Here is a 20,725-nt window from a genome sequence, read left to right as displayed (position 1 = left end):
AGCTATGAGGCTAACACAGCTCTTGATTACCAAGTGGCAGGCAGAAGATGGCACTGCATGAATAATGAATGCTACCAGCACCTGGAGAGAGAGCAGACACTGAGGAGATGGGAGGAGAGAGAAAGGGATTTGGACTGCACAAGGCTACTCTATATAGAGAGCAATGAGACCATAATGGGGGAACTGCTATTGATGCAAACTATAGTTAAGAGCCATTTAGGGGAAGCCATGTAGTGCTTGTGTAACAACTGCTCAAAGGAAATTACTTAAGAATAAGACATCTTGACATTTTACTAAAGGCCAGCCCTGGTCTCCTGCCCTCAGCTAGATGCTTGCTTGATGCAAGACAGAAAAGTAAAGCAAGAATCAAGATGCTGATGCACTAGGTCTCTTAAACTCTGCATTGCAAACTGCCTGTGGAAGGAATAGGCATAGCCTGAAGCAGTATCAGTTAGTTCAAATGATACCATCCATTGCCAGAGTCAGCAATCACATCAGCAACTTGTAGCTGCTTGCAAGTAGCAGAGGTAAACACTGAAGCACAAGTGTCTCATCCCACCTGGCTAGTTCACAGCATAGGCAGTGGCTACAACTCATATTTACAAACACAGCCTGTGACCTGTTGTTTAGAAATGCTCCTGCAAAAGCTACTAACCTGGAGTAAATCAGAGAAATTTCAGCTTTTGCTGTTACTCCATGGTCTAGCATCTCCTGCTGGTGGCCCAGTCAGTCTCTCGGGACAGTCAGGCTCTCCAGATGGGCTGCGCTTGGGTGGACCATAAGCTATTTTGGCTCTGTGCAAGAAAGGGAACCTTGGATGAAGCTATGGAAAAGCCATCTTTGGAGTCAAATATGAGCCTTTGAGGGTCTGCTGTGCCTCAGAAGAGATTTTCCTTGATCTCCTTTCCCTGATTTGGCCCATGGTTCCTCACTGGCGTTTTGCAAAGCCTGCAAGTGAGCTGCCTGCTTCTGCCCAGGTGTCCAGGAGAGTAGTGCCAGAAAATGGTTCTCTGATCCATCAAATCATTTTGAAAATGCAATTATATCTAATTAGTGTTTAGCATTGGCTGTCTCTAATGTTTACATTGGTTTGCTTCCATGAAGTGAGATTTCTGGGTTATTTATTACTGCTAATATGTTACTCCCTGCTTTGACAGTCACCTCATGTTCTGCCAGTTTGGGGGCTTTTGTCAATTACTCTGATTTCATGTATGACTCCTGATCTTTGTTTACATATTCTTTTCACTTCATCCTCTCAAGATGGGAGTTTGTCCTTGTTGCCAGGTGGGTTGTAAGGACTGGACTGCAAGAGAAAAAAAAGAAGCACAAGAATTAAAGGACTTGTTTAGAAACAGCTTGACAGAATAAGTTTACCAAACCACATAACATATCCCAATTCCCTGTAAAACAGACTTCTTGCACTAAAGAAAAGATCATGGTTGGCATTGTAGCCAGGTGGGGGGTGGCCTCTTCTCCCAGGCAGCCAGCAATAGAACAAGGGGACACAGTCTCAAGTTGTGCCAGGGCAGGTCTAGGCTGGATATTAGGAAGAAGTTCTTCACAGAGAGAGTGATTGGCATTGGAATGGGCTGCCCAGGGAGGTGGTGGAGGCACCGCCCCTGGGGGTCTTCAAGAAAAGCCTGGCTGAGGCACTTAGTGCCATGGTCTAGTTGATTGGTTAGGGCTGGGTGCTAGGTTGGACTGGATGATCTTGGAGGTCTCTTCCAACCTGGTTGATTCTATAATTCTATGATTCTATGATTTATATTTGCATTTTCCATTAAGGGGTTATTTGGCCCTCTCTGCCTGCAGCTCTTACTTTAAAAGTGGGTCTCAGCCATAAAGCAGAAATTCTATTACACTATCCAAAAAATTCTGAGGTCATTCAGGACTCTCAAGTTTTGATCCTCCTCCATGCTAAACTTAGTCCACGGAACAAGAGCTACCTTCCTTCAGATTTCAGCTGTCTCTTTTATATACACTCCTCTCTTTCACTGTTAATCACATCTCAGCCTCTTGCTCACATGTGACAGCACCAGCTCAAGCACATGCAACAAACTTATGATTCAGAATCCCTTGGCTCAGCAACACAAGATAATCTTAAGGAACAACTGCAAATTAAACACTGTAATACAATATTCACGTATAGGTTATCCGATAACAGACACAGCGATTTGAGTCCTACTGATGTCAAATGCCTTCCATCATTGAACACATGATACCCAATGGGCAGTTAATTCACTCTAGAAATGTTTTCTGACCTTTTGGACCAAAACTGGTTTTGTTATGGTTAGCTAGCTTGCTTAGCAAGGCTTCCCTGGTCTGCTGCATAAACTAAGAACACTTTTTTCGGTTATGGTGGATTATAGGCTGGGTGGTAGGAGAAAGTTCTTCACAGAGTGATTTGCCATTGGAATGGGCTGCCCAGGGAGGTGGTGGAGTCATCATCCCTGGAGGTGTTGAAGAAAAGCCTGGATGAGGCACTTAGTGCCATGGTCTGGTTGATTGTATAGGATCACAGGCTCACAGGATGTTAGGAGTTGGAAGGGACCCAAGGAGATCATCAAATCCAACCCCCCTGTCAGAGCAGGACAATACTATCTAACAGATCACAGAGGAACACATCCAGACAGGCCTTCAAAGGCTCCAGGGAAGGAGACCCCACAGCCTCTCTGGGGAGCCTGCTCCAGTGCTCTGTGACCCTTGCAGTAAAGAAGTTCCCCCTTGTGTTGAGGCAGAACCTCTTGTGCTGCAACTTACACCCATTGCTCCTTGTCCTATCAGAGGGAGCAAGTGAGCAGAGCCTGTGTGTCCCCCCCATTCCTGACCAGTTCTCAGATGTTTATATTTATCAAATCCCCTCTAAATCTTCACTTTTCTAGACTAAAAAGCCCCAAGTCCCTCAGCCTCTCCTCATCAGCCATGCCCTCCAGTCCCCTAATCATCCTCGTAGCCCTCTGCTGGGCCCTCTCCAGCAGATCCCTGTCCCTCTTAAACTAGGGAGCCCAAAACTGAACACAGTATTCAAGATGAGGTCTCACCAGGGCAGAGTAGAGGGGGAGAAGGACCTCTCTGATCTGCTGGACACACTCTTCCTAATACAGCCCAAGATCCCATTGGCCTTCTTGGCCACAAGGGCACATTGCTGTGCCATGGTTAACTTGTTAGCCACCAGCACTCCCAGGTCCCTCTCCACAGGGCTGCTCTCCAGCAGATCACCTCCCAGCCTCTACTGGTGCAGTTTATTATTCCTCCCCACATGCAGGACTCTGCAATTGTCCTTGTTGAACTTCATCCTGTTCCTCTGTGCCCAGCTCTCCAGTCTGTGTAGGATAGGGCTGATCTATGATTCTATGATAATTTCTAACTCAGGGTTAGAGAAGTGTATAAAAATTTGGAAGTCCTCTAGAAAAGAACATTTGCAGCTCTCTGAGAGCTGGAGGCTGTTGCGTCTTGACATTAGGAAGGGCTGCAAAAGCCAAAAAGGGTACACCAACGTTCCACCAAAATATATGTACATTGTTTTACATTAGAATTAAGCTAAATATATATATATATATGTGTAAGAAAAATATTAACATAAAACCCACACAGAAATAAATTTGACTTCCTGAAGCCACCAACGTTGCTGACGTTTCAGTGTTACGAATGAGCTTTGCAGCTGGATGAGATCAATGAGTCCCAAACCAGACATCGAATAAGCTTTTTACTGACATTAGTTCATGAGGTTGCATTCTGTTTCCAGAGCAATATTTGAAGGGTGAACAGCAATACATTGCCAATTTCCTAGTAGATGCTGAATACAGAGTCAGGATCTGGAGTGCAGCACAGTTAGTAGTGTAATCAGGTCGTACTGCTTCTTCTCCTGAAGCTCCAGCAACAGTTTGTTTTAACTGTTCTATGACCTTACCTAGGATTTCTTGTTCAGCTGCTGTTATATCACCTACAGCCAACACTGTAGAGATGAGAAAAGAGGAAGGGTGTGTAAAACAAAAAGGCAATTTTATCACAGGCATGCAGGTAACAATTGTGTTGTCAAATGGTTTATTTCATTCTTTTTTTTATTAAAGCATGCTAATGGCTCAGATATGCACTCAACCGTATGCAAAGAGCTTACCTCAATCCCTGCAGCAGTTTAAGAGCTAAGACTCTATTATGATTTGAAATTATAAACAAAAGAGAGGAACTTTATGGACATTCTTTAGAATATAGACCTGGACAGGCTGGATGGGTGGGCAGAGGCCAATGGGATGAGATTTAACAAGGCCAAGTGCAGGGTTCTACAATTCGGCCACAACAACCCCAAGCAGCACTACAGGCTGGGGACAGAGTGGCTGGAGAGCAGCCAGGAAGAAAGGGACCTGGAGGTACTGGTGGATAGTAGCTGAAGATGAGCCAGCAGTGTGCCCAGGTGGCCAAGAGAGCCAATGGCATCCTGGCCTGGGTCAGACACGGTTTGGCAAATGGGACAGGAGAGGTTATTCTTCCCCTGTACTCAGCACTGGTCAGGCCACACCTTGAGTGCTGTGTCCAGTTCTGGGCCCCTCAATTCAAGAGAGATGTTGAGGTGCTGGAAGGTGTCCAGAGAAGGGCAACAAAGCTGGTGAAGGGCCTGGAACACAAACCCTATGAGGAGAGGCTGAGGGAGCTGGGGGTGTTTAGCCTGGAGAAGAGGAGGCTCAGGGGTGACCACATTGCTGTCTACAACTACCTGAAGGGAGGCTGTAGCCAGGATGGGGTTGGTCTCTTCACCCAGGCAACCTGCAACAGAACAAGGAGACACAGTCTCAAGTTGTGTCGGGGGAAGTATAGACTGGATGTTAGGAGGAAGTTGTTGGCAGAGAGAGTGATTGGCATTGGAATGGGCTGCTCAGGGAGGTGGTGGAGTCACCATCCCTGGAGGTGTTCAAGAAAAGACTGGATGAGGCACTTAGTGCCATGGTGTAGTTGACTGGCTAGGGCTGGGTGCTAGGTTGGACTGGCTGGTCTTGGAGGTCTCTTCCAACCTGGTTGATTCTATGATTCTATGAATAAGCAGGGCATTGGTTGGAAAAGAATAATAATGATAAAGTCTATATCATTCATTGGTGTGTTAATTGTACTAAAAAGACAACCTGTAAAGGATCTTGCTGTCTTCACTCTTGGGCTCTGTCACTGTTCCTTTGCCTTTCTGACTCCTCCACACCGTGTACTAACCTTGACTGACCAGATAACAAATGAGATCTTGCTGGTTTCCTGTCTAGGGGGAAAGATGAGGATGGCATTGGCCTCTTCTGGGTTGTATTTGTCCAGAGGGGAGGATTTGATTTCTGTATGAATTCTAAATTGCATATAATTGTAAATATACTTTGCATATATGCTTGTAAATTTAGCTTGCTGTAAATATAGCTTTATCTTACTTCTGAGCCATCTGAGCTGGTCTGGCAAATTTAATCTGGGGGGGGATGATGATTTTTCCAACCTACCACAATCCTCCAGCAAAACAGTTTTTGTTTAAAACCCAGACTCTTGAGACCAGCTGTGGCCTGAGTCCTGAACTCCACTGCTGTCTCCTCTCAACTGAGGCCAAGCCTTGCTTTCTTTGGAGACAAATCAGAGTCACCATGAATCTGTTAACAGCAGATCTGGCTTCTCTGTGACCCACCAGGAAGAATTTGGGGCTCCAATATGAGAGGAGCTGACACCTGCCACCAACAAGAAGGGACAGGGACATAGGCTTCTGAGAGATATTTCTACCTTAGGCTCCCCAGGTCCAAACAGTCTTCCACCTCAGCCAGCCTCCTTCTGTTCAGGGAGCTGTTTCCCTACATGTAGATTGCAAGACTAAATATTTCAACCTTAAATGTTGTTTTGCAGAGGAGAAGTTGACGCTGCTGATGTCTTCCAGGATCTCTTTTTTTCCATCTATATTAACATCGTGCCTCACATTTCAGTAACTTCTATTCAAACTCACTATAGCTGAGTTGCAAAATGTTGTCTTTGTCCTTAAGACCGTGACAGAGAACTTTAGCTGCATTCAGATGCCTACCAGTTTGTGGTATTTCAATAATAAAACAGCAGGATTGAAGGCTCATGATGAGAAATCTGACTAATTACCTGTTAGATGATAGATGGTTGTAGCTCGGCAGTGCCAGTCACTGAAAACAAAACACTTGTATATATCAATCAGCTTCCTGACAAATTCAATTCCCATCACATTCAGTGGACAATAAATGTGAATTCTACCTCGGCAGCTACATAGCTTTGACTTGAAACTTTCCAATATGCATAATGATATTTTAATAAAGCAGAGACTTTTTAAAAGTAAATTAGTATTTAAATACCTGACATATTCATATTTCAGCCTCAAAGCTAGTGGAAATAATTAATGATGGAAATCTGTTCTTGTGCTCCACTGCAAACAGCAAAGGTACATTTAACAGGAGGGTTTTTTTATGCTTTCTTCATATATTTTTATTTAAGACCAGATATTTACAACAGTTCTAGTGGGAGTGTTTACCCTCTTCATCTAGCAACCTATTCAGCCATTTGTTGAGGGGTTGGGTGCAGGTTCTACATATGACTCAAAAAAGTGCTCAACATTATCATCATGACGTAGCAGCATGTGAGCAAAGTTAAAATGAAGACTGGAGGTTTAATATGGGCTTGAAGAAACACCTCTCTTTCTTTCCACTTAGGGACTGATTGCATTGTCAACATCTGGAAGCTGTGGATAAGCTTGTCCAATTCAGAACGAATCTGAGTCTGCACACTCTGTTATAAATCAGGAGAGGTCAATTACGGTGTGGTTAATATCCACATCAACTGTGTCAGATGAGAGTTAGGCTCTAGAGGTCATCAACCCTTTTGTTTCAATTGACACAGTAAACTGAAAGCTAGGAGGAAACATTGGCATTGCCCCCTCGTTGTTACATACGTCCTCATATCACTGCAACTAATCGCCCTGGTGAGCAATCCTGTGCCCAGGGCATCATCTATGCATGGAGCAAACAGAGCAGGCTCTGCTCCAAACATCAGAATTTTTCACATGTTGTGGGGCACAAATTCAGACTGAATCATTTATCTCTGCTTTCTGACAGGTGTCATCAATGCAATAAAGAGGAAGGGCAGCAAAATTATGTTTATGCTTGGTTTAGAGCACTGTGGTTCTCCTATTTCATCTAATAAAAACATTGGGGGGAAAAAAAATCACCTCCTAATACAATTATTCTTCTTGGAGGTGAGGATATGAGGCGCAGCCCTTCAATGTGCTCCAACAGCTGCCGACGGCAAAGCGCAGCTCCGAGGAGCCGCCATAGGTGTCCGCCTGGCCCTTGGTGCCGGAGCTGCAGGGAGCTTTGTCCTTGGGAAATGGGATAATTATTAAGCAGGTAACATCTGGGACCTGCTTCTCTCAGACAACATCAGGGAAAGATAACTGTGTTAGTGTAAATGATGGTTGAGTGTTTTCAGGGCTGGCCACTGGTCTGTGTGTTCAATTTGATTGATTGGCAGGTGCTGGGAGAAAACCTTGTCTGCTCATTTTTTCCAGCCAGAAACAGCCTCTGTCTTTATTTGGAGCTACCCTCACAAGTCCCCTCTCAGCAGCAGGTCTCCAGGTGGCTGCTAGAACAGAGATGGTCAGAAGACGCCTGAGCAACCCTGTGGACCAGCCTGCCTGAGGGCCGAAGCAAGGACCCAGCATGGTGAGTGTCAGCTGTGTGGGCTGCAAGGAGCTCCATGCCAGAGGTGAGTGGTGTGAAAAATAGTACAAGGGGATGAAAGGGATGGGAATTTGTCACCAGAGTCAAGAGTTTAATCAGAAAACACACTATGGTGCAGCCATACCTCCTCAATGTGAGTTTACTTCTTTTCCAGGTCCTGCCTCAACATCTCACCACAAGCACCTCCAGGAGAACTTTCTGAGCACCAGGCACAGTTTGCAGCATTACAGTGAGCACCGCAGGTCACACACATGGGTCAGATATAGCTGCCTGTCATTATGCTTGGTTTAAATGGTTTTGCCTGGAAACTGCATCAAATTTGCCTTTCAAAACAGATCTCCCTCTGCAGCCTGGCATTTTGCAGTTAACCATTCCTTTCATATTAAGGAAGATCCTTGCCACTACTGTCAAGTTTGTCTCTCACTTTGCACAGTCCAACTGCCACTGCAGAAGCTGCCAATGTATCTATGAAATAAGACATTTAGTGCAGCAGTGAAAGATTCTGTTCTTAAACACAGCTTGTTGAAGATTATGGCCCCAATCTGCATGTGTATGTGTGTGGATATATCACAGAAGCAACCAGGTTGGAAGAGACCTCCAAGATCATCCAGTCCATATATATCTATATCTATAGATAGATAGATAGATAGATAGACAGATAGATAGATAGATATTAGATAGATAGATAGATAGATAGAATATATATAGATATATGTAAGATGTCTTAGATTATTAGATACAGACCTCCAAGATCATCCAGTCCATATATATCTACATCTATAGATAGATAGATAGACAGATAGATAGATAGATATTAGATAGATAGATAGATAGATAGATAGATAAAATATATATAGATATATATAAGATATTTTAGATTATTAGATACAGACCTCCAAGATCATCCAGTCCATATATATCTATATCTATAGATAGATAGATAGATAAAATATATATAGATAGATATATATAAGATATCTTAGATTAGTAGATACAGACCTCCAAGATCATCCAGTCCATATATATCTATATCTATAGATAGATAGACAGATAAATAGATAGATAGATATTAGATAGATAGATAGATAAAATATATATATATAGATGTATATAAGATATCTTAGATTAGTAGATACAGACCTCCAAGATCATCCAGTATATATCTATGTCTATATCTATAGAATCATAGAATCAACCAGGTTGGAAGAGACCTCCAAGATCATCCAGTCCAACCTATCCCCCAGCCCTAGCCAGTCAGCTAGACCATGGCACTGAGTATGTTCTTCTTGGAGGTGAGGATACAAGGCACAACCTATATATAGATATATAGAGATATAAGATAGATAGGTAGGTAGATAGATATATAAGCTAGATTATTAGATATATTAGCTATCTAATCTAATAAGAAGTTTATATTATTATACCCTTTGGAAACAATGACAGTTACATCAACAAATTCTTCTGTTTCTGATACCAATAATAAATTACCAGGCTTGGATTTATATACTACTTCATTATATAGAGATATAGATATAAATACAGATATAGATATGCATATGTGTGTGTGTGTGTATGAGTGTGTACATATATATATGTATATACATATATAACATTATATACATATATACATATATATACACATATATATGTGTGTGTATATATATGTGTGTGTATATATATATATATATATATATATATATATATATATATATATATATAAAACATTATATACATATATATATACATATATATATATAAAAGACGCTGTAATGATTTTTCTCCCTTAAGCCACTGTACAGAGGAGGTCTACTTAGGCTTTTCTTAAAGCAGCCTGACATCAAAAGGTTTCAGAAGGACAAATGCTGCTTTTTTAAAGGCTCAACTACTATTTATGATTTTAAAAGACAGAGATAAGGTTTAGCCTGTTTTATTACAGATGTTACAAACAATGTTTCACATAAGAACATTATTCTCTTGTTGCTTTCCAGGTAGAGTTTCCACTGGCTTCATTAAAAGGCCTGAATGTAAACCAGCTGCAAACTCATGAGCTGGATCCTGGCAAGTGAAATGATTCCTTCTTTTTCCCTTTTTTTTTTAATCATTTGACATGGCAACATAGTAGCTATTTAATTACACTCATACAAGAACAGTAAATAGAAGTCATATAACCCTGTGTTTCACAAAATGAACCCCACTTATTCTTTTTTAACTGTCATTCCCCATTTATTTTCCTGCAAGGTGGCTGCCAGTGTCCAATTTTTAGGCTCAGTGCACAACAGTGATAAGGTCAAAACCTGAGACGTGGCGATGTGATTAGCCCTGTCCTAGGCTACCTCATAAAAATGTCTACTGCACAGCACATGCTCTGTCATGCAAGAAAAATTGTTTACCAAAGGGTTCAACTGAACAGAGAGTTGTGTGGACATGCAGAGTGCTACCCTGACTTTTTACAGTCTCATCTCAACTCGTTTGTACGAGGCAGATTGTGGTGGGAGAGAAAGAAATGTGTTTTAATCCGGCTAAATGCAAAAGAAAAGTAAGCAATCTGGAAAACCAAAAATGGAGGTGGGTGCTCTGGCAGCTCAAATAACTGTTGCAGGTGACCTTATGAAGCTGAGGTGTGATTCATCAATCCCATAATACTTGTGATATGCCATATTTTCCCTGCTTCCAAACAGGCATCAACTCAAACAAAACCTGACCTGGTGAGGCTTGGTTCACAGAGGTCTCATCTCTCCATGAGAGGAGGTGGAATTACAAGCATCAGTACCAAGCACTAATATGGCACCACAGACAGAGACTTTATTTATCATGCAGAGAGTGAAAACAAAGCTTTCCAACAGATTTATTAGTAAAAGGAGACAGAAGAATCTAGTATGGACAAACTGCATGTTCACCACGTCTCAGCTGCCAGGACTTCCTGCCCTCAGGCTTAGATATATTTATCTGGTTATAATTCAGCAAAGTTGTGTGATTTTAAGCCATTCCAAACAAACAATGCATCTAGGATGTCATTCGAGGGTGTTCTGACAGTGCAGTGTTTCACATTTCAGTTTAAACTAAGAAAAAAAAAAAAAAAGAAATGGAGATGCTAATTAAATGTTCTCACAAAAGATGAGTTGATCTCAGAAATTGGGTTTATTGATTTTATTATTATTTAACAAGTTAAGGACAGTAAAGAAACAAAATGATGACAGTTTTATCTGGATGAAATTACTATGACATGTACATCACTGTGAGAGACAAAAAAAAAGGCATATGGAATATATATGTGTATTTAGAGCTTGATTGTGCTGTTTCTTTGTATTCAAATGCCTCTCTGGCTTCACTGGAAATTTTACATATGTGACAGTTGCAGAAATGAGTCCTCAAGTTGTAAAGAAATCAAATTTCCATGTTAAAGAGATCCTGTTTCTAATTTCACTTGGGAAAAAAAAGCCACATTTTTCATACATCTCCCTGTCTGGCTGTTTTTCCAGCCTTTCTAAACATTGGTGCTTTTTATAAGTGAGGGGGGATACTGTGGGGGTTGGGGAAACCCTACTTTGTGTTTATCAGGGGACAAATATGCTACCAGAACAAGTGTTTGGCATCGAGTGTACTGTCAGGAGTAAAGAGAAACATGGGTAATACCATTTGCGCCCCAGTGCTCAAAATAAAATATTAATGGCAACATTTCCTGAGAAATTAAATTACTAGAGACCAAAAAAAAAAAAAAAAAGAGAGAGAGAAAAGTCTTTAAAATATGCATTCCACTGCCTTGTTGAAAGACCTCACACAAATTATGGTCAAATTAACATCATGTTGTCTTCGGCGCACATGTTTCGTGACCTTGAGAGATGCTTGCATGGAGATTTTCTTGTAGTCCTCGCTGGCCAAGATGAAAAACACAGCCATTAGCTAGGCTCAAATGGCTGACAGTCAGCTGCTTGTTTTGCAGGGATCTTGAGATGATATGGGCTGTGTTTAGCCCCCCACTTAAACCCCCAGAATGATTTGACTTTCAGCATTCTTGACATAAGGGTGTTGATGCCGAATGGTTAAGCGTGACCAGGCCGGTTTGTCCCTGGCTGCACTGATGGACAGAGAGATTCAACACATTCAGACTGTGCTGGTTTTTATTGTAACACTTCAGGTTTTCTTTATAGTTCACACTCAACCAGTAGCAGCGAGTCACTGATCATAAACCAGCTGCAATTCTCATTAAAATGAAAACTTCCAAAAATCAAGATCCATTCTAACTCCGGCCCTCTATAGGTGAGAAATTCTGGCTGATGCACCTCTAGGAATATAATTATCTTAAATATAACTCATTATCTCAAGTTTCCCATGCACACTATATTGCCAAAATGAGTAAAAAGAAATAAAATTAGTGTCTAGATTATGACTATTTAAAAAAGCATGGTCATGATGTACAGGAGGGAAGCATTTTGACTCACACATCAATTTTCTATGGCTTATATTCAATTCTATCCGGGGAAAAAAGAAACTAACTTGAAGAATATGCTAATTAATTGAAATTATTAACATTAAAATCACAGAATTGTCAGGGTTGGAAGGGGCCTCAAATATCATCCAGTTCCAGCCCCTCCATGCCATGGGCAGGGGCACCTCACACTAGATCAGGTTGCTCAGAGCCCCATCCAGCCTGGCCTTAAAAGCCTCCAGGGATGGGGCTTCCACTGCCTCCCCAGGCAACCTGTTTCAATGTCTCACCCCCCTCATGGTGAAGAAGTTCTTCCAAACATCCAAGCTGAATCTACCCAGTTCCAGTTTTATTCCATTCCACTACCTGACACCCTAAAAAGTCCCTTACCAGCTTTCTTGCAGGCCTTCTTAAGATACTGGAAGGCCACAGTAAGGTCTCCTCAGAGCTTTGTCTTCTGCACACTGCATAACCCCAACTCTCTTAGTCTGTCTCCATAGCAGAGATACACCAGCCCTCTGATTACCCTCATGGCCCTTCTCTGGACACACTCCAGCACATCCATACCCTTCTTGTAATATGTGCTCTAGAACTGGATGTAGTACTCAAGGTGAGGTCTCACCAGAGTGGAGCTTCAAGTAGATTAGCAATACCCCACCAACCTCATCGGCATCCAAGGCCACAGCCTTTATTTGCCCTGGCCATGTGAGGCAGGAACGGGCTCCATACGAGGGAGTTAAAACTTTCCTTTCTCTAATAAGGTCACCAAGAAACACAGATTTGGAGCATAAACCTGCAATCAGATGAATATTATCACATGAGGGGAATCTGTCTACTTCATCAAATGAGGCAAATCTGTGTACCTCACACAGTGCTTAGCATCTTGTCAAACACTGATGTGCTGACTTAAGGTCAGACCAAACATCTGTCTCCTACTCTGGTCTTTGCAAGACTATCCTTAGTGCTGTTAGTATTAAAAGTATAGAAATGAGGATCTTCAACAGTCACAAATCTTTATTTTTCCAGCAAGAGGTCCCCTAATGTCCCCCTGTTTGCACTATTGTCTCCTATTTTCAGATGTAATCCGCTCTGCTAAATTTCAAGGACAGAATTTATGCTTAAACCTAAGATCCCACAGCAGTATAATAAATATTCATCAGTACTACATTTGCCATTATGCACTTCTCCAGCTTCAAAACAGCCAAATGACACAAATTTGTTACAGTGGTAACAGCAACACAATTATGGTTAGTGGCCTGTCGCTGCTACCATCCAAACTGGAGCTTACAATAACACAAAAACTCTTAGCAGATCGTTCATCGATCAAACTTAAAGTAGAAGGAAGAAATAGAAAGTGGTTTGGAAACTGAAAGATTATGGAACAAACTAGCATATGGAGAAGTAAAGCTGAAGTGAGGAGAAAAAAAGAAAGACCACGTGTGTTGCACAGGAGTTCATCCCACAGACAGGAAACAAATGATTTCTACCCAGCTGTGCTGCAGGCAGCCACTGGCATTGGAGCTGGATGTCTCGGAGGGGAACGCAGGGATACATTGGGCAGCAAATGCTGCCCTCCTTGCAGGTGACAGCCACCTAGTAGAGAAGCTTTCACTCCCTAGTTCAGTACTAGACAGTACATCAGAAACGGGATGGTAAGTGATATGGTTTGGTAGTATTGATGGTCTAGGCATGCTCTCTGGACCAGAAATGGAGGAGGAAGGAGGGGAGTGAAGGAATGAAAGAGAATTCCTTCAGTGAGAGACCAAGAGCACCCAAGTCAGGCTCCTGTTCTAACCTGCTTGGGATGAGTTTCCTTCTCTTCATCAGCTCTTTGGAAGCCAACGCAGACAAGCAGCCAGCCCAGTTCCAGTGACCTTCCCTAGGTCACAGCCACTCTTGCCCCATACCTCTATGAGGATGAATCAGGCTAGGCCCAAGGACTATAGAACCTCCTCAGAGAGTAACTCTGAAAGGAGATCTCCCACTAAAGAAAGAGACATTCACCTATCTTCTCACAAAAGACTAAATATTAAAAGGGAGCTTTGGTTACTAAAATTTAAGGAGGGTTTGGGGGAAAAAAAAAAGCACAGTTCCACAGCTCCATGTGCTAGCACCAATGGATTAACAAAAATAATGAAAACTGATATGTGGCTGCAAAAAGAATAAATCAATAAAATATATTTCACTATGCAGCATCCTTGATTTTTATGGTGTTTGTTTGATTACTCACTGACTTGCAAAACATGGTAATCTGCAGCATGCATCCCAGTCATTAGTGAACTCACATTGTACTCTAGTCAGCAGGCTGACAAACTGACACCTTGAACCAGCAGCAACCAATGCTCCGTCCAGAAGGGCAAAAAGATTAATTAAAGGGCCTGGTTTTTGCTTCTATAAGAGCCCTTTTACAACATTCAGGCAATGAGGAGTAACCACTGAGTTTCTGTGGAGAAGCTTAAGGCGGTTTAAATGGATATTAAAGTAAATAATAATCTGACCAAAAGGCTTTTGTTTGGTTGATTGTTCTTTTTTTTTTTTCATACATTTTGGGTGGTTTGGGTTTGGTTTTTTTTGTGTGTGTATCTGATTCAATTTGGTGAGAATATCTAGGTGACACCTAGAAGATAAATATAACCTGGTATGGATCAACAGTGTAAGTTCCAAGACTCAGTGCTGAGAAACATGAAGCTCCCTTGAGCAGATACATGGGTGTTAGCATTGGCACAGCTCTAAGTAAGTATTAAATGCTCATCAGTCAATAAGGAGTACTCTAAGGTTTCCCTTTCATCTGATAACAATAACACCTCTGGAAAAACACTGAGTCTCAACTAAAGCATATTTATTTTTTGACACACACACCCCAAAAGTAATAATAATAATAATAATAATAATAATAATAATAATCTTACAAAATATTGTGTTTAAATTCCCAGATGATTTACATCATAACAGCTGCTTTGAATCCTCTAACACTGCAATTGTTTGTCCAGGTTCTTATCTTAAAGTAGCATGCCTCGAAGAAAACACTTACGTATATTTCTCTAGGACCACGTTAGCTATTGATCACAGATCAACAGAAGTGGAAGAATTCAAAGATCATTTCAAAGTCACCTGTTGAACTGAGGTTCAGAGGAAAACTATTTCTCCTTTACCAGCCTAGAACAGTTGCAGAGCAGAGGGCAGCATAAAGGTCCTGCAGGGCACAGAGGGTTGCAGCGCACAACTAGAACAGATATATCCTGGCAGATATTGCAGCATTTTAATCTGAGCTCTGAAATAACTGCTTCTATCTTGAGTTCCTGGTCTGGCAAAACTCCTCCTGGAGCAGTGGTGGGCTTTTTTTGTTTGTTTGTTTGTTTGATATGTTTTGTTTAATTCCAAATTTATTTGTGGATTAGCAAATAATTAATCTTCTTTTTTTTTTCCAAAGTTCCATGGGACATTCTGATAGTTGCTATGAAAAAAAAAATACACTGACAGTGCAGAACTGAGATGCTGCTTTATAGAATTAGCTCATAAAATACTCTCATGTGTCATTGCATTCATGTTGTCACTGTCTTTCTGAGAATCTCCAGAGATTTACAGCACCACACACTGGAGTAAGACTATCTAATCTTTCTAATGGTTCGTTATTTTTATGTGCTGGGAACGAAACCTATAGACACATAGAAAATGCAACACGGTGTGTCAGAAATAGCAGTGTCCACTTGCAGGATTTACAGCAGCCCACAGAACTCGGGCAGACACAATACCACAGTAATTGCAAGCTACCAAACAGCTGCGTGGCATTTACTCAAAATACTTTATGCATTTAACACACTTATTGAGCAGAGCTTGAAATAGGCTCCACTGTTTATTTGGGCATGTCAGGAAGGGAATTTTGTTCTTTTACTCGACTTACAAGCAGATCCAGGTTGTAAAGCTCTTTGCTCGTACTTCTACAGGTAAAATAATGTTTGAACTAATGTCAGCTTCGGCTGGGAAAAAAAAGGTGAATGGATTCAGAGCCTCTCCAGTAGTTTAGTCCTGCTTGGAAGAGGATGGCCAGAGCATTCTTGCATGGCTTTCCTATCAGAAATGGGTTGTTTACAGCTTTTTGAAACGTTGAGGATTTCATCTTAATTTATGAGCAGAAAAATGAGGAGCATGCAGCTTCCTGATGGCTGCTATCTGCCAGCAGACAAACGCCGCGGCAAGAGCAAAACGATTCCCTTGTAGTTGGTAGAGTCTTAAAATACATGTCCAAGCTTTGTAAAAAAACATAACACTGATGTCAAAGGGAATTTTACCAGGTTAAGAAAGGAAGAATTTGGTCCTTTCTCTGCAACTACTGACAAGGCTGCACAGTTTTATTTGTTAGGATTTCTTAATTACATCTGCTGTTCTTCAGTACATAATAGAATGTAAAAGGAGAGAGTGTCTAAATATGAAGCTACATTTCTAAAGGAGGCTCTAGGTCCTCTGCAAAATGAAGGGAGAAAATGAACATTTCAGTGGTGTTCAGACTTTCTAGATAAATAAGTCTGCATTTTTTAAGGGGCAAGTCGTTGGGTTGGGTTGTTGGGGTTTTTTTTTCAATAGCTGTACTTTTTGCTACAGTCACTAAGTATCATGAGAAGGAGAAATATGATATTAAGCAGGATCTGATCCTAAACTTATGACTCCAGTGGGAACAGAATAAAACCCATTTATAGCATATCCCAACAGAAACACCCCATTTGCTGTAGCAGTGTTTACTGCCTCTGAATTCTTGTAGCAGAAAACAGATTTTTCACAGTCAAGTTCCAGTATTAGCAGGGAATTAATTCTTAAGTGATATTTGCAGAGCAGTGCTAAGGGGAGGGGAAGGAGTGAGCACTGGAGAAGTGGGGAGTAAGAAAGATGGAGTGTTGTCCTTCATTTATACTACTCCTTGGCAAAGAAGAATATAGCTTTGATTATCTGGTCAATTTTCAACTTTCAGTCATGTGGCTGAAAATTGTGGTTGATTGGAAAGGACATGACCAAATCTTTCAGATAGTTGTCTTGTTCACACAAAAATGCACCTTTAGCTAGGAAGAACAGAGGTTTGAGAAATAACCTAAGAGCAACCACTGTTGGTCTAAGATGAACCTTGCATATCCTTTCCATCAGCTCTGCAGTACGAGTCCAGCCTTTCTATTGACACTTAGATCCAAACATAGATCCGTTTATGCCAGACATAAATCAATACATTTTAATCTAGCTCAAGAATGTTACCTGTAAATAATATGCTGTAAACCAAAGCAAAACTGTAAAGAGATGAAAAGTGCTGTACCTGTGCAGTCATTTATACTGTTCCTACTCAACAGGAGTCTCCCATTGATTACAGCGTGCTTTGGTTCAGTCCCCTATTTCAGCCCTAATGTTTCCTGTAGCTACGCTTCCTGGCACCCTTTGTCCTTATAGGAAAATTCAACTGTTTGCTATATGATTAAAAATGTTTGTGGAAGCATGTACCAGACCAAACACACAGACTAAACGACTGCTACAAATATCCCATCAGAAAAGTAATTCAGCATTAAAAGGAGGGGGGGGGGAATTAGTTATAACAAAATATCCCAAGTATTTTAAACAAACTAACTAGCCAGACCATTCTGAAGGTTTGCACCAGGGGGGATTCACCTCAGTGCAAGTCCTGCTGCAATCAGTAATGGTAAATAAAGGTAAATAACTAAATATAAATTGATTTTAAAATATATTATTGACATTAAAATTGCCATAAGTAAACAACCTGCTCTGCTCACCTGTGTTAAAGATAATGATTTTGATTTAAACATAGACACTTGGATTAGGTATGCAACTGCCTGTATTATAACCCTACTTCCTAAGCCAAACGTACCAATAATCAAAAGTCCAGGGGTTCAACAGCTTTCAAAGATGCATAGAAGTTAAGGCAAGAAAAGCACAATCTTGAATAACTAAATGTCTATTTTTATAAATAGGAAAAACACCTTCGAGTGCTGTGATTGCACTTACAAATTCTTGATTTATCTATCATATTATTTTTATAACATTTCCTGATTTGTATTGCAGAGCTGGTGCAAATATTTTCCTATTCAGCACTTGTGTTGTCTACCAAATCATTATCTGGGGGCACTTCCTAGACTATATCTTTTTTTTTTCAGGGGTCAGGCAGAAACTGCATTTTCTCTGTTAAGTTTAGGTTTGGCTTTGTTTTTTTAAGCATACAGTAACTTTGTAACTAAAATTCTATGATGGCTTGGGTGTAAATTTTTGCCATTCAAAAATAAAAGGTACATGAAGATGAAAGGTTAAGTGCAAAATAATATCGTTTTGGTGGGTGTGGGGGCAAGAAAAGTTTTTTCTTTCAAAAATATAGCCCAGGTTTATTGCTAACATATGAGCAGCTTGAGCTTTGCTTGGCCTGCAACCTGCAGAGGTATCCTGTCAAAGTGGCTGTCCTTTTTTTTTTCTGTGTGCTATGAATTGTTAGTAAAATCTACTTGAAATAAAATGCAGGAGGAGATATACAGTAACACCTGCACAGGGTTTTATTCGGCTTCTGAGGTGACCATTCTACGTTCTGACTGTAAAATGGGTGCAGAAAACGGCCCAGGAAATGAGTTCTGAGCCTTACAGCACTTGGTTTGTAATTTTTTTTTTTTACTGCAAGTGAAGTGTCTGGCACATAATTCATTTTATCCCAGAAGGTGCAGATTTGAGGACGTGTCCAACCCTGCTCTAAGTTTAGACAGTTTCAGAATAAAGGGGAACTATTCCCAAAGTCCCTGACCCCTAGGTCTGCCTTTGAGATAATGAAGTTTCTGAATGCATTGCTCAACACAGACTAAGAAGGAAATATTTTTTTTAATGGAATAAAAGAAGGAGGAGGAGGAGGAGGAAAGGGGTGAGGAGAATGAGGTGGGGTAGAAAATTACAGAAAAGCATATGTATGTGCATTTCTTCTGAGTTTGCTCAGAATTACACCCATCTGGGTGAAACAGCTAGATCCCCAGCTAAGTAATGGGCTGATCACTCAGGGAAATGTAGAGCCAGGTTCTTAGCTGGTAAATGTGCCTACGTGAAGAAAAGAGTGCGTGGGGGTGAATCTAGTGTGGTAGGACAGACACTTTTCATAGATTAAGTATGAACTTGGAAACAATAACCTCGTGATAAAATGCCAACGTCACTGCAGTTTTATTAAAACACATCTTCCAATAAAGTATCAAATACTCTCGGACTCAGCTGCAGAGCGTTGAGGAACCTGAGCAAAAGGCATCATTTATTAGCAGAGGCGGCTCATTAGAGAGGGGGAAATTGCTGTCGGCTGGGAGCGCCGTCCTGTTTCAGCTGGAAGTTTTTCCTAAGGAGCTCAGGATCGGCCCTTTGCCGTGCCCCTTCCCCCCTTCCGTCCCGCTGCGGGGAGGGAATGGCTTTCACCTCTTCCCGTGGGCAAAAAAAAAGGACCTTAGCCTGTGCCTGGAAAATGCTCCGTTGCCTCGAAAATAGCAATCCCCTGGCAAGCCTGCCTGAGCAGATCAGCAGCTTCTGCAGATGCTCAACAAATGATCGCTCAAAATACAAAACGAGGTTCCCTTCTCTTTTTATTTCCCTTCTTCTTTTTTCTTCCTTTTCTTTCTTTTTTTTTTTTAATTTGTGTTTTGTTTGTTTGTTATTTTCTGACAACAGCTTCTTATTAAGTCCTCTCTAGAGTTTACCCGTGCCTTGCCATGTGAGTAACGTCCTGCACAACTTAACGAGATAAACTCTGACAAGCTAATAAGGCAGGGTGGGGGCTGTGCTTGCCGGCACCCTGGCATCGTGGCGGCTGCCCGGATCCACATCCTCGCTGTCGCCCGCGGAGCCGGCCCAGTCGCAGAGCGATAACCGAGCCAGAGGGGAGGCCTCGGGGCACCCCAGCTTCGTCTCTCCGCGGCCGGGCCGGCCCCCTGGGCAAGGTAGCGCAGAGCCGGAGCCGCCGGGCCCGACACCGCCACTCGTGAGCACTCGCAGCCTCTGCGCGGCTGCTGAGCGGAGAGCTGCGGGAGAGCGATCATTAGCATGCGGGTATCGGGCTCGGTGCTCAGCGGCACGCAGGGGTGGATTTCGGCATAGGAAACGTGCTCTGAAGTTCGCAGTGCCTGGCGGCTTTCCGCGCCCCTCTGCCGGGACCGTCCTCCTACCGCTGCCCTGGGGGCTCCCGGACAGCGCGGTAGCCCCTGCCCCGGCTCCTTTCGGTGGGAGCCGGGCGTCCAGTGTAGCTTTACCCGGAGAACTAGAGAGTCTAATTTATCCAATCCTCATTTGCGAACTGTCTCCTTCTAAATTGTCAGCCAAAGGTCAGACGGACTCTAGTGATTCTCTTCATTTTCTTATTTTTTAAACCAAAAGCAAAACAAAATAAAAAAGAAGTGGCGGGATTAAAAAAAAAAAAAAAAAGAAAAGAAAAAGAAAGAAAGAAAGAAAGAAAGAAAGAAAGAAAGAAAGAAAGAAAGAAAGAAAGAAAGAAAGAAAGAAAGAAAGAAAGAAAGAAAGAAAGAAAGAAAGAAAGAAAGAAAGAAAGAAAGAAAGAAAGAAAAGAGAGGAGGAGGGTGATGGAGGAGGGCGGGGGAGA

General features: G+C 41.8%; 1 long non-coding RNA gene across 1 annotated transcript; it reads right to left on the bottom strand.

Moving 5' to 3' along the window:
* Positions 1-970: 970 nt before the first annotated feature.
* Positions 971-4,762, bottom strand: LOC135180293 (uncharacterized). The gene is made up of 3 exons (XR_010304369.1): positions 4,712-4,762; positions 3,911-3,955; positions 971-1,303 (listed from the first exon to the last, which is right to left on the bottom strand). It is a non-coding gene; the product is annotated as an uncharacterized LOC135180293 (long non-coding RNA).
* Between the last annotated feature and the right edge of the window lie 15,963 nt (positions 4,763-20,725).

This window comes from Pogoniulus pusillus, chromosome 13 (genome assembly GCF_015220805.1).
Source record: "Pogoniulus pusillus isolate bPogPus1 chromosome 13, bPogPus1.pri, whole genome shotgun sequence".
NCBI classification, from domain to species: domain Eukaryota; kingdom Metazoa; phylum Chordata; class Aves; order Piciformes; family Lybiidae; genus Pogoniulus; species Pogoniulus pusillus.
This window is presented reverse-complemented; position numbering and strand designations above follow the sequence as displayed.